Raw genomic sequence first — 13004 nt, forward strand, 5'->3', positions numbered from 1 at the left:
CATTTTTCTTTCAATTAAGTTCTACTTAAATGTTGTCTGCTGAGAAATGACTAAACACCTTGGATACTTTTATTTTGTGTATATCATTATCATTCATAACCAGTGAACCAGTCATAACCTCCCTAAACCTTATTTATTTTCAACCAAAGATCCTTTAAGTTCAACTAAACTGACTGGTAAAACACCATCATTAAAATGTTCCAAAGTCCAGCCATTATAAAGGATATTGAATAAATATCAACCTTGTAGACTTATTGATGCATTTGCTGTCATCTCTTTGGAAACCTATGGCTAACGCAGGCTGGTGGTCATTTTTGTAAGGTAGCGTGGTTTACGAATTGCTCACATTGGTGAAATGTGCGCTCAGAATAAAAAATATTTGCTCAGTGCTGAAAAAAATTAGAGGGAACATTGGTGGGGGTCCCCGGGCAAACTCTGAATCTAATACCTAATGCATTGTCTTTTATATGCATAATTCGTCAGTTTATGCAAGTCATGGACATCCCCTTATCTAAAAATGACCCAATCAGAATATTCCCTCATACTTTCACACATTTTATCCTCATTATTAGCCACTCAGAATATTCTCGCTCACCTGTTGCGAGGGGACTTTTGCTTTGGGGAGGAAAGATCCTCCTGCCAATTTTCTTGGTTATCACATGATGAAAGGCTATGTTTGGCCTTGACTGGCATCATCTTGTGTGTGCATTTGAATGGTTGTGTGCGCATGTGTGTATTTGTGTGATTGTGTATCCATGTGTGTAGGTGTGTGTGAATCTGTGTGTGTGTGTATGTGTATGTGTAATTGAGTGTTTGTTTGAATGTGTGTATGTGTATATGTGTGTGTGCGTGTAAGTGTGTATGTGTGTATGTAACAGACTCTAACCAGCCCGCTAGGATAATTATAAATAAAATGTCTTTGTATGATACAAGAACATGCAACGGAGTTGTGAGCACAATCTGTCGTCAGTTTATTAACCTGTAACAGATATAATGGGGCAGTCACACACACGGCAAGGGTCATATGCTGATTACATCCCCTGTCTCAGACTTCCAGGTAAGAGAGTTAACAAATAAAATGTACATTAGCTACTTCTTGCTACATAGTTCAATATAGCCTACTTAATCTCACGGACTACAACATTTATAGCAAGAAACTGTGATCGTATAGTTATTAACAGAAGAAATACAAATACACACATAGACTTATGAACAAAGTTAATAACAGATAAGAAACATACCTGTAACAGATATAATGGGGCAGTCACGCACACGGCAAGGGTCATATGCTGATAACATCCTACAATATAATCAGCCAGTTAGCACCTTAAGGTCTAGACAAACATTCGACAATTTAGTATTCTATTACACTAATTTGCGTATTAAATACACAATGCAAATAGCGGGAGTAATGTAAGACAACCTTCCATCACAAAAAAAATACACATGTCATTCAAACTTTACAAAATATCCAATACTAATTAATTTTTATTCACGGAGGATTAAAAACACCAGCTTACCCCTGTCTCAGACTTCCAGGTAAGAGAAAGCCTTGAGGTGTGTTACACCAATTATCGCCCCCATTATAAACGACACAAAACCCAGTAGTGGAACCAAAAATATATATATACATATTCAACAGTGATTTTGGGAAGTTCATCCATGCACTAAACTTAATTTCTTGCATTGTTACATGTATGTGTGTATGTATAAGTGTATATCTGCATGTGTGTGTATGTGTAAGTGTATCTCTGTATGTGTGTGTATGTATAAGTGTGTGTGAGTGTGGGTGTAAATGGGTGACCCCCTCCTGACTGCTTTGTTACTTTCCACTGCCCTGCACCTGCACTCTGGTTTTTTTGCTTGACCTTACATGATACCCATCCCTGCGCACGGGCCTAATGACAATTGTAGCTGTAATTCTGCTCTATGACCACCACAGCACTGTTTGACAATGATAATTTTCAACAATTGACCCTTCCGTGACCACTCCCCAAAACGGTAACTGATCAATCATAGCATAGCAACGGTGACTAAGCTCGGGACCTCAGTCAAGCGAGCCATTTTGATGAATGGAAGTCAATGAGAGAGACGTCTGCTCGAGAAGAGAAAATGAAACGTTGTGCTTATCACTGCATGAAATGTGGGATTTACGACAGTTTTTGACCCTGTGTATTGCCGTAGAAGCCCACATTGGTGTGAAAGGCCCCCCCCCTTCCCCTTGGCCAGGCCTAGGTTTTGTTATGTTAATTGAATTGACCTGGATTGAAACACCCCCCCCCCCCCCCCCCACCCCCCCTGCCCTCCCCTGGTAAAGGCAATGCTGTGAGCTATACAAATGCAAATAAGGCCAGCTTTTACCATCTTTTATCAGCTTGGTAATTAGTATGATTACAGTCAGAGAAAAGGAAGGGAACACAAGAAAATAATTTCTCATTTGTATATCTTTTGAAAATATTTACAAATTGTCATTAGCAAAGTTTACAGAACGCTGTGTCATCCTACAGGATTTAGCACTTAATATGCTACATTTCAGCCAGTGTGCAGAGTGGCATGACAACAGTAACCTTTTCCCTTGTCTTGCTTAACTGCACAGTGGATGTGTGTACAACACATCTCCCAGCAATGCGTTCTATAGGGAGGAACGATGCTAGGTGGGTGGTGTCTGCTCCCTGCAAACTCCAAACTTCTACTGGCTTTCCATAAAAATGTCTGTCAGGATGGGGATTAAGCCTAGAAACTTTAGCTAGAACATGTTTGCATGTAGTACTTTTTGTCATGACATTAACAACTAAGAACTGCTTTATAACAGCTGGTCTTGGTTCAGATAGAGGGTCAATGATGGGCACCTCAAAACTGTTAGTGTTGGCACACCACTTATTATACGCTGATCTCTTTGCTCTAGATCCTTCTATGGAGTAATTTACATTGAGATATGATACCCTTTTGCATGTCATGCTAAAACAGTCAACCTCAATTATACAGTTGTTAGGGTACATCTGGTGATACATTGTTCGTAAAGCACATCTGTCATGCTCATCCAATAATCTTATGGAATGGAGAGATTGGCAGAACGTTACAGTTTTCTAAGACACGTTACAGTTTTCTGAACACAATATTAGTTTGTTTAATCAAAAGCTACATTGAATTGAGTAAATCTTTACATTTTAATCTAGTGCAATTAACTTTTACCCAGCACTACTTTTTACAGTGTAATTGAGTGTTGGCACTTTCAGTGGCGTGTCCAGACATTTTTGATAGGGGTGGCACAAGTGGGGCACTGACGTATGCAGGGGTGGCATGAAGTGTGAGCAGGAGCGCCTGCGCAGACATATACACTCACGTATGCACACACACACACACACACACACACGTGAAAATACACAACCACACCCAGGTGTCGGCATAGCATTAATTTACCATTTTTGAATTGAAGATTAGGCCTACCCAGAGATTAATGCGACCTCGGGTGCTGCATAGACTTGCTGATGGCCTTGTCGTCTGGCTCATATTCAGTGAAGTGAAGCTTCATGCAAGCATTGAGGCTTTCATAATTTAACCGTGAGTGCAGGTTCGTCTTTATATTTTTCATATGTGAGAAAGATTTCTCACATGCATAAGTGGAACCGTGTTTACCATGGTTAACACAGCAATGTGCGATATGCAAGGCCGTCAGTTTGTTTTTAGAAGTGGTGGGGACAATAACCATAAGCTTGAGTGTAAATAGCCCCATAGAAGGATTATTATTTTGGGTTGATTACCTGTTTTGGACTTGCCTTTTTGATGTTTAATGTGTGCCTTAATGATAATCTAATGTTAAAAGAATTTATCGATGTTTTATGCCACATTCTCTCTTATAGATAATTAAGACTTTTATTGTGACGAGGTTAAAAGGGTATCGCAGATTTGTTTACGTTTTAATGTGAACTTCTCAGTACGGCTAGAGATTTAGTTACAGACGGATGCACATACATAGATTGTGAAAAGTTTAATGATGTAATGGACCCGTATGAGGCTATAGCTCTTACGGTGGTGATAGTTTGACAGTTTATTGAATGTTTAACGGAGAAAGGAGAAAATAAAAGAACGATTTCATCAGCAGTAAGTTTCACGCCACTTCATATACGGGGATCCGTTACATTGAGTGTGGTTTGAAAAGTGCTGGGTACCCTTATGTAAGCTTTTCATCCATTCAACTTTGCATTACAATATGCTCTACAGTGTATTTTCAGGTGTTGAAAATCCCATTCGAACAATAAAAAAATGATAATCTCGATGTTGACAACAGCACCAGCAGCTTGCCTATTTTACCAGATCGTAACGGTCTCAATTTAAGGCATACTGTTAGCTAGGCTAGCTGTAGGGAACGTTACCTCATCTGAGAATAGCAAGTTAACATTTGGCAAGTCAACGCCACATCTTACCTTATCACTGTCACTAGTCGGTGGTTTTCCAAATTAAATGCAGGCTAGAGTAATTGATATTTAATAACACCTAAAACTAAATTAGACTGACGGAAGAGATTGACAGAGGCAGCCACGGGCTTTGCCGCATCCGTGTTAGAAGGGCTGACTGCACACGTCACTACGGTTGCGTGCCCTGGCGGGGCGTGTTGCGTGTATGTATGCAAATCCCAATTTAAGAATCATCTACCTCAATCGGCACAGCTGAGAAAACTTCGGCTGTGTAAGAACCAATTTTCAGGTGTTCATTAATAAGGTGGAGGTATTTTCTTACGTTGAACTTCCGAAGTCCGTAAAACATATTTAAGTAAAAAAAAAAAAATCGAAAAATAGTCACCATAAGTGTAAAGACAGATCGCGAGTAGGAGTATAACTTTCAGTCAGTTGGCGACGTTGGTATATGTCTTAGAGTAAACTAGACTTGTGTTGTCTGTAATGGTTAAAAGATAATTATATATAACTGCTTTACTCCACACGCATTCAGGCAGGTGTGCATACTTTGACGTTGTCATCGTGCGCGCCTAGCGCATAATTTACGTAGTGATATTGGGGTGGCACTTGGGGTGGCCAATCAGATTTCAGGGGTGGCCCGTGCCACCCTAGGCCACTCCCTGAACACGCCACTGGGCACTTTAGAAAAGGATGACACACAAGTGATTATGTACTGTATAAATACCAATGTCTGTTTTAAAGATAGCTGCACTAATATACTCAAAATCATACATTGTATATTCTTCATGCAGCTTTGTCCACAGCAATTTAGACCTCCATAAAAAGATTATAAGTCCATATTTTTCCCAAGCTTATGTGTCAGGTACTTTAGATTTATTTGTTGACTAATAGCCATCGTCCAAACACACGCGTCGTGGGCGCACGAACGGTCTCGCGAGACAAATGAGATCACTCCCGCCAACAATTTCAACCTGAACCGCGGAATTTAAACTGCTGCCAGAATGCCAATGCGAAGACGTCTCCAGTTCTCCACTCCAGTTCCCTCTCAATGGGAATCTCCTATCGCCGCATCACAGCTGCAGCTGTCCAGAGCCGCCCAGGAAACGAAGAGCGCATAATCCAAAAATCGCCGTAAGTCTATTTATTTTTAGGTGATTTCTTCTTACAGATATACAAGGCCTCAGACTTTGCCCGCAAGCAATGTAAATTATTCAGGGAAATCATTGTGAAACGTGCCAGACGGTCCATGCCTGTTGCTTAGCCTAACTCTGAAAATGTGTATTGTAGGCTACTACTACAGGAAACTGAGGCGTTTACACAACAGAGAGGATAACGCCATGCAATATGACCAAATGCAAGGGTGAGATTTAAAGACATACTGGATCTGTTCAGCTAAAGTCGGTGTATCATTCTCTATCATTCAACTAAACTATTGACATTTTGTTTTTCACAGATTGAGCTCACCGCATAACACGGCAGTCACAACGGATTTGGTGGCAGCCTGTCCCAATGTCCGGACATGAGCGGTGTGGACCCTGGAATTATTTTAAGTAAGTGACCTTATATATTACTTTTGTTTTCAGTTTGTTGTTATCTGTGGCATCTGAGGTAGCACAACGATGTTATCTGTTATTTAACTTTTAACTTAGCCTAACTCTAACTTTTAACTTAATTATTTATTTTCCAGCGGCTTGTAAGGCGTATTACGAGACAGTCCGGAGAAATTACCGGTACAGCCAGCCAAGCCTTGCAGCCCAGGCAGCGGCCAGGTTGATAAGGATTAGATCAGCTGTAGGCTACAGTAATTGAAGCGCATGGTCCTATGTAATCGTGTTAATAAAATGTGACGTTTTTGCATCAGAAACGATGTCCTTTAAAAGCAAATGTACATCCCAGCCGTTAAACACATTTGATGGACGAAGTATAGAAATATGCGTTATTGTTGTGTCAGCACAGCGGCACTAATTTGGTTTATCTTTACAGCTGTTGGAGGCGAGGATGACTGTCTTGACGAGGGACGAAATGGACCTATGGGAGGACGTAACTCTGGACCTTTCTGGGGAAACTGGCTGGATCGTCCGGCAGCCAGTTTTCAGAAGCTCCGACCTGTGTGCGGCTCTGCAGGGAAGACTCGACCTTGACCCGAGATATGCGCTGACGCACCATAGAAGGCTTCGTGTCGGCACACCTTCGCCAAGACTACCACCACCGGTGTATGACTCTGAGGCTGCAAAGAGACATTTCCGCCACTATTAAAGCCGTTGCAAAAATATTTGGTCCCAGTGCTGTGTTGCTGTTATTGCTGCTGCTGTTTTTTTTTTTTCTTTTCTCTGTTTTTCTGTGTAAATAAAGCTTTGGTTTTCAATTCCTGACTAATGCTCGATTTGTCTAAAGCAACTGCCTTTCTATTAGGCCTATTATGATTATTTAAATGATTAATAAGAAATTAATTAATTTCATATACAACCATTATTAGTAGCCTATATTATTATACATAAATTATTAATTTCGTTTTTTATGAGGCAATAGCTGTTAATGGGAGGGGCTACGATTTTGTCAGTTGAAAGTTGACCAATAGGGAAGAATCTCTTTCCCCAATCACAAGACGGTTACATTTTAAATCATGGTCATTTTCAACCAATGGCTGCATTGTGTGTGAGGCTACAGTCAATATACTAGAGCCTTTCACACCTCTGTCAGCGGGAGGTGAGAATTAACACATCGCCCCCCTCTCCCCTCTTGGTCTGTTTTCGGGAAATTCCGTGAATTTGCGGCAGACGGAAATTTCGGGGGAATGTCCGATATCAACAAGGAATGCATATCATTCGCGGCAGTATCACAGCGTTTACGGGCCCGATAATCTTGCTTTTCGTGCAGTGTATGGAGTGTGTAATTCTGACAGTCGATATCCAAAAAGGCTGGAGGGAGGGGTAACATTTTATCCCTTCCCGAAACCCAAGACCCAGAGAGAGAAATGCCTGCTGTGGATCAAACAATGTAGACGACCCCCCCCCCATCAGCTGAATGACAGCAACGTAAACAGAAGCACCTACTTTGTTCCAAGAAGCTATGTCGCTAAAATCTGCCCACTGCATCGAAAACGTGAGAAAACCCTTGCTTAAAATACGATTCAGTTTTACCACCTTACATGTCTGCGTAGCGGCGACTGTGTAGATAATAGAACAAATAAACATAGCTGGAATGAACCTGTTAGCCTTAGCATTTGTCTGTCTACAAACACGGCATGTAATGTCGTGGTTGTAGCCTATATAAGCATATTGCAGACCCTTTTGCCTGCTTCGATCTGAGATCTTGCTGTTTTTCCAAAAAATGCTTATGATTTCTTTGGGTAGAGCTGAAATTGACACGGTTGAAAACATGTTGCCACCCCATTCATACCAATGCTGAGAACCTGGGAAACGTGAATGCTTGACTGATATACCAAATGTTGCTAAGGGGGGCGGAGTTTGCGGAAGGGTCAATTGCATGACACTGGACACTAGGGATGCCATACAGATTCATGTCAAAAATCCCGAACTATCCCTTTAAGACATTTTGCAATCAATCCAGAGCCTTGATGATCCTGATAGAGAGAGATGAAAGACCAGTGAAAATAATACGATATCTTACAAGTTTTCCTTTTCCAACAGCAGTAGATCCAAATCCCAATCAAGACAAAAACAACAAGAACAGCAGAACCAATTCCAAAGATTTTTCCTGCAAAGGAAAACACAGAGTAGTTAACACCCAGTACACTTACCATAAGCAATCCTACTTAGCACAGTGACTTGTGGTATGTTAGACTGAGAAACAGCATCTGTTGTTTGACACAAAGAAAATAATTTGCAAGCATACTCTATCCATTACGCCCACCCGGGTAAGCTTTGGGCCAATAGAAACTCTGATATTATTGTGACACGTTATGCCAATCTGTCACGTATCACTCACTTCACTGCACAACTAAATGTTTCAGCTGCTGATTAGCTTGGCTTATTAGCCAGCTAGCTAGCGAGCATGGAGAAATGTTTGATATATCCCCTATGAAGTGAACCTTACAAAATGTCCCCCCCTTCCACAAACAATTAGACTTAACAATCACATTCTAAAAGATAGCCTGTTGAAACTAAGATTTAGTCGCTTTACTAACCTGAAAATGAGTCGTTCAGAAACAGCTCTTTCTCTGAGATGCTCTTGGTCTTCCAGCTCTCTAAATCACAGTAGTTGCAGGTGTAAATCACATCCTTGTGTTCACTCCTCTCCACGCTCAAAACTGGAAAGAAACCTTTTGCCCTTTGTTATCAGTCCACGTGACCTGAGTGTTTTCATTGTCCGCCCCCATACAGTTTAGTGTGCAACTGGTAGAGTTGCACTGTTTTGTAACAATGAGATCCAACACAGTATCTGCAGAAAAGATAATATTCACTGAATGGTAAGTTTAAGGTTTAAAATAGGAAGTACATTTTACATACACAGATACAAACACATGGACATGTTATGCATCACATTAAAGCAATTCTTTGTTTATAGTTTACTTTTATCACATTTAAAGACCAAAGCTGTTTGGCTGATCAACACAAGGGGGAAAAAAACTCAGCAATGACTCACCCGTTATAGTGAGCTGATACATCACTTTGTTATCATTATTTATTTTAAATGCATAAACGCCACTCCAATTTGATTTGAGATCTGAGATGGTTAGAGACAATGTTTGCTTGTCAAACTCTGTGTTAAGAAAGAGGCATTTTGTTTGTTGCTCTTCTTCGTCCCAATGTGCAATGATTGTGTCATTGTGTGTCCACTGAAAGATATCCTCGTTTACATTTGGTACTTCTGCTTGAAGAGTGATGGATTGTCCTGTCATTCCACACACAGAAACAGCATCTGTAAAAGAGTGAAATTGAAGGTGTTTAATTACATAGTTGAAAACCCATTGATAAATATGTTAACACTACCACTAACACTTACAATATGTTTTAATTGTGTTATTTCATTTCACAAAAGGTTATTACCTTCTCTATGATCTTTTTAATTACTTCAAAGAAAAGTTATTATTATCTGGTCTCCAACCAGAAAACCACAAAAGCCTTGGCTTAAAAGGGTAAGATGAAGAAAGGCACACCTTAAAGGCACCTTCCTTAACTTTGGTAGGGACAGATTCAAGTACGCTATAGTTTCAAGAAACAAAAACTATTTGTTGTTTTTACCTTGAGATGCTAGGGTCCCAGCCAGGAGACAGAGAAGTCCAGCTCCAGTAGCTTTTGAGAGCATTATCCCTGTTAGAACAAGTTCATTGCAGTCAACCTGTCATACAAAAAGAAGCACAGATAACTCAGAACGACCTAAATTCCAGTTACTATTTCAGGCTTGCAGTCCAATTACAATTCTAACTCTTCAATATATTTGTTCCATATACAGTGGGCTATCTGTGATTTTTAAGGTTATATTTGAGGTTTTGGGGAGCAAGCTTGTGGTGTGGGTCAGTTGGATTGTGTCTCTAACATTCCAGAACCGCATTGTTCCACAAGGTTGAGTTTTCCCACACCCCTGCTGATGTTTTGATCTCTACCCTCTGTCTCTGGTTCTTCCCTGTGCTTTTCCACACAAGGGATAAACTAATGGCAGGAATATTGAATTAAGGGTATTACATGTGGTATTTCATTTACAATGATTTGCATAGAGTGGTTTACACATACACTACCGTTCAAAAGTTTGGGGTCACTTAGAAATGTCCTTATTTTTCAAAGAAAAGCACTGTTTTTTTCAAAGAAGATGACATTTAATTAATCAGAAATACACTCTATACATTGTTAATGTGGTAAATGACTATTCTAGGTGGAAATATCTGGTTTTTAATTATATACCTACATAGGAGTATAGAGGCCCATTTCCAGCAACTATCACTCCAGTGTTCTAATGGTACATTGTGTTTGCCAATTGCCTTAGAACACTCATGGATGACTAGAAAACCCTTGAAACCCCTTGTGCAATTATGCTGTTTCTGAGAGAAGCTATAAAACTGGCCTTCATTTGAGCTAGTTGAGTATCTGGAGCATCACATTTGTGGGTTCAGTTATACTCTCAAAATGGCAAGAAAAGATAACTTTCATGTGAAACTCTCCAGTCTATTCTTGTCCTTAGAAATTAAGGCTATTCCATGCGAGAAATTGCGAAGAAACTTAACATTTCCTACAACGGTGTGTACTCCTCCCTTCAGAGAACAGCACAAACGTTCTCTAACCAGAGTAGAAAGAGAAGTGGGAGGTCCCGGTGCACAACCCAACAAGAAGACAAGTATATTAGAGTGTCTAGATTGAGAAATAGACGCCTCACAGGTCCTCAACTGGCAGCTTTTAAAATGGTACCCGCAATACGCCAGTGTCAACTTCTACAGTGAAGAGGCGACTCTTGGATGCTGGCCTTATAGGCAGAGTGGCAAAGAAAAAGCCATATCTGAGACTGGCCAATAAAAAGAAAAGATTGATATGGGCAAAAGAACACAGACATTGGACAGAGGAAGATTGGAAAAAAGTGTTCTGGACGAATTTAAAGGTTGAGGTGTTTGGATCATACCAAATCTCAACCCCATTGAGCTGTTGTGGGAGCAGCTTGGCCGTATGGTACGCAAGAAGTGCCCATCAAGCCAATCCAACTTGTGGGAGGTGCTTCAGGAAGCGTGGGGTGAAATTTCTACAGATTACCGCAACAAATTAACAGCTAGAATGCCTAAGGTCTGCAATGCTGTAATTGCTGCAAATGGAGCCTTTTTTCACGAAAGCAAAGTTTGAAGAACAAAATTTATATATAAAAAAAAATATATATATATTTCCAACCTTGTCAATGTCTTGACTATATTTATTAGGGTTCATGCAGCGAAGTTGCAGAAACCTATTGTGTTTCTATTTGTTGTTCTTCTTCTTATTATTCTGTGCTGGGATCCTATGGCAGCCCATAGAACCGTCTGGTAAAAAGTTGTGAAATTTGGCACACTGATTGGGGACAGTCCCATGATTCATTTCACCAAGTTTCATGTAGGCAGATGTAGCGCTCTAGCGCCACCAACAGGTCAAAGTTGGACGTACGTTCACACACGTAACTTTTGACCCCTTGGCCCGATTTTCAAAAATGAGGCATCCTTGGAATCCTTGGACATACACGAGTTCAACGCACCCTATGACATTTTGCGCCATGATGGATTTTCCGCCATTTTGGATTTTATCAAAAACCTTCAAAAAGTTTCACGGGTCACAATTTTTGTCCGATCAACACCAAACTTGACACACATCATCTTCAGACCAAGCCTCACAAAAGTTGTGGTAGTCCATCTTCGCAACTAAAACCGTTCGCCCGTGACAGCCAATCAAAGTTTGCGACGAAGTCGCCAGACAGGACGTGGGCTCATATCTCAGCAACGATTTGATGTATCCAGACCAAACTTACTACATGGACCGCTTACCTCATCAGGAAGACACTCAAGAAATTTGGTGACCTTTGACCTCTAGGTGGTGCTGTAATTACAAAAAATGCATTTTGGCCTCTAGCTGTTGACATGTTTGGAATTTCAACTTACTAGTGGGATCTACTCATGCTCTTGGAGGTCTTTAGGTTGACACATGCAAATATGTGACATAATCATAATTGATCAGGGCGCCATATTGAATTTAGTCAAAAACACTAAAAAGCAAACACAGGTCACAAATTTGATCTGATCTTCCCCAAAATTGGCGCAGACCATCATTAGACCATGCCTTATAACTGCATTAGTTTATGGAACAATTGATGAAAGCGTTCGCCAGTAGCAGCCAATCGAATTAGGCGGCGAAGCCGCCAAACAGGAAGTGAGCTCATATCTCAGCAACCCTGTAATGTATCAAAACCAAACTTGGTACATGGACTGCTGACCCCATCTGGGGGACAATCAATATATTTGGTGACCTTTGTCCTTAATTTAATCCAAAACACTAAAAAGTTTGCACAGGTCGCAAATTTGATCCGATCTTCACCAAAATTGGCACAGACTTTCTAAAGACCATGCTTTATCACTGCATTGCGTTCTGAAAGCATTCGCCTTCAACAGCCAATCGAATTTGGCCGATTCGCTGCATGAACCCTCCATTGCTGCTTGCAGCTATATTTTCTATTAATTTTGCAACTCATTTGATAAATACAAGTGTGAGTTTTCATAGAAAACATGAAATTGTCTGGGTGACCCCAAACTTTTGAACGGTAGTGTACATCTCAGAAACATGATAAAGCTGATCTCTGTGGGTTGCAGGTAACCCCCCTCTGGAGGTGACAAACCCCTCCATTAGTCTGTGTGACTGTGTGATCCCTATCAGTAAACACCAATTTCCCTGTGATTAATTATTATATCAGACTAGTGCAGTGCCCGTAGGAATTATGCATTCTGTAGTGTTAGCAGACGTAGGTGTAGCTGTTGGGTAGTGTAATAGCAAGACATATTTGCACTCCACATAGGTACAGGTTACACTGAAGTATTATTGTGATGCATGTTTCCTTTTAATTAAGAAATGTTTTAATGTTGTATAGCCTTTTTGGAGATATACCAACAAATAAAGTTTGAGATTATGT

The sequence above is a fragment of the Sprattus sprattus genome (genome assembly GCF_963457725.1).
Source record: "Sprattus sprattus genome assembly, chromosome: 5".
Lineage (NCBI taxonomy): Eukaryota > Metazoa > Chordata > Actinopteri > Clupeiformes > Clupeidae > Sprattus > Sprattus sprattus.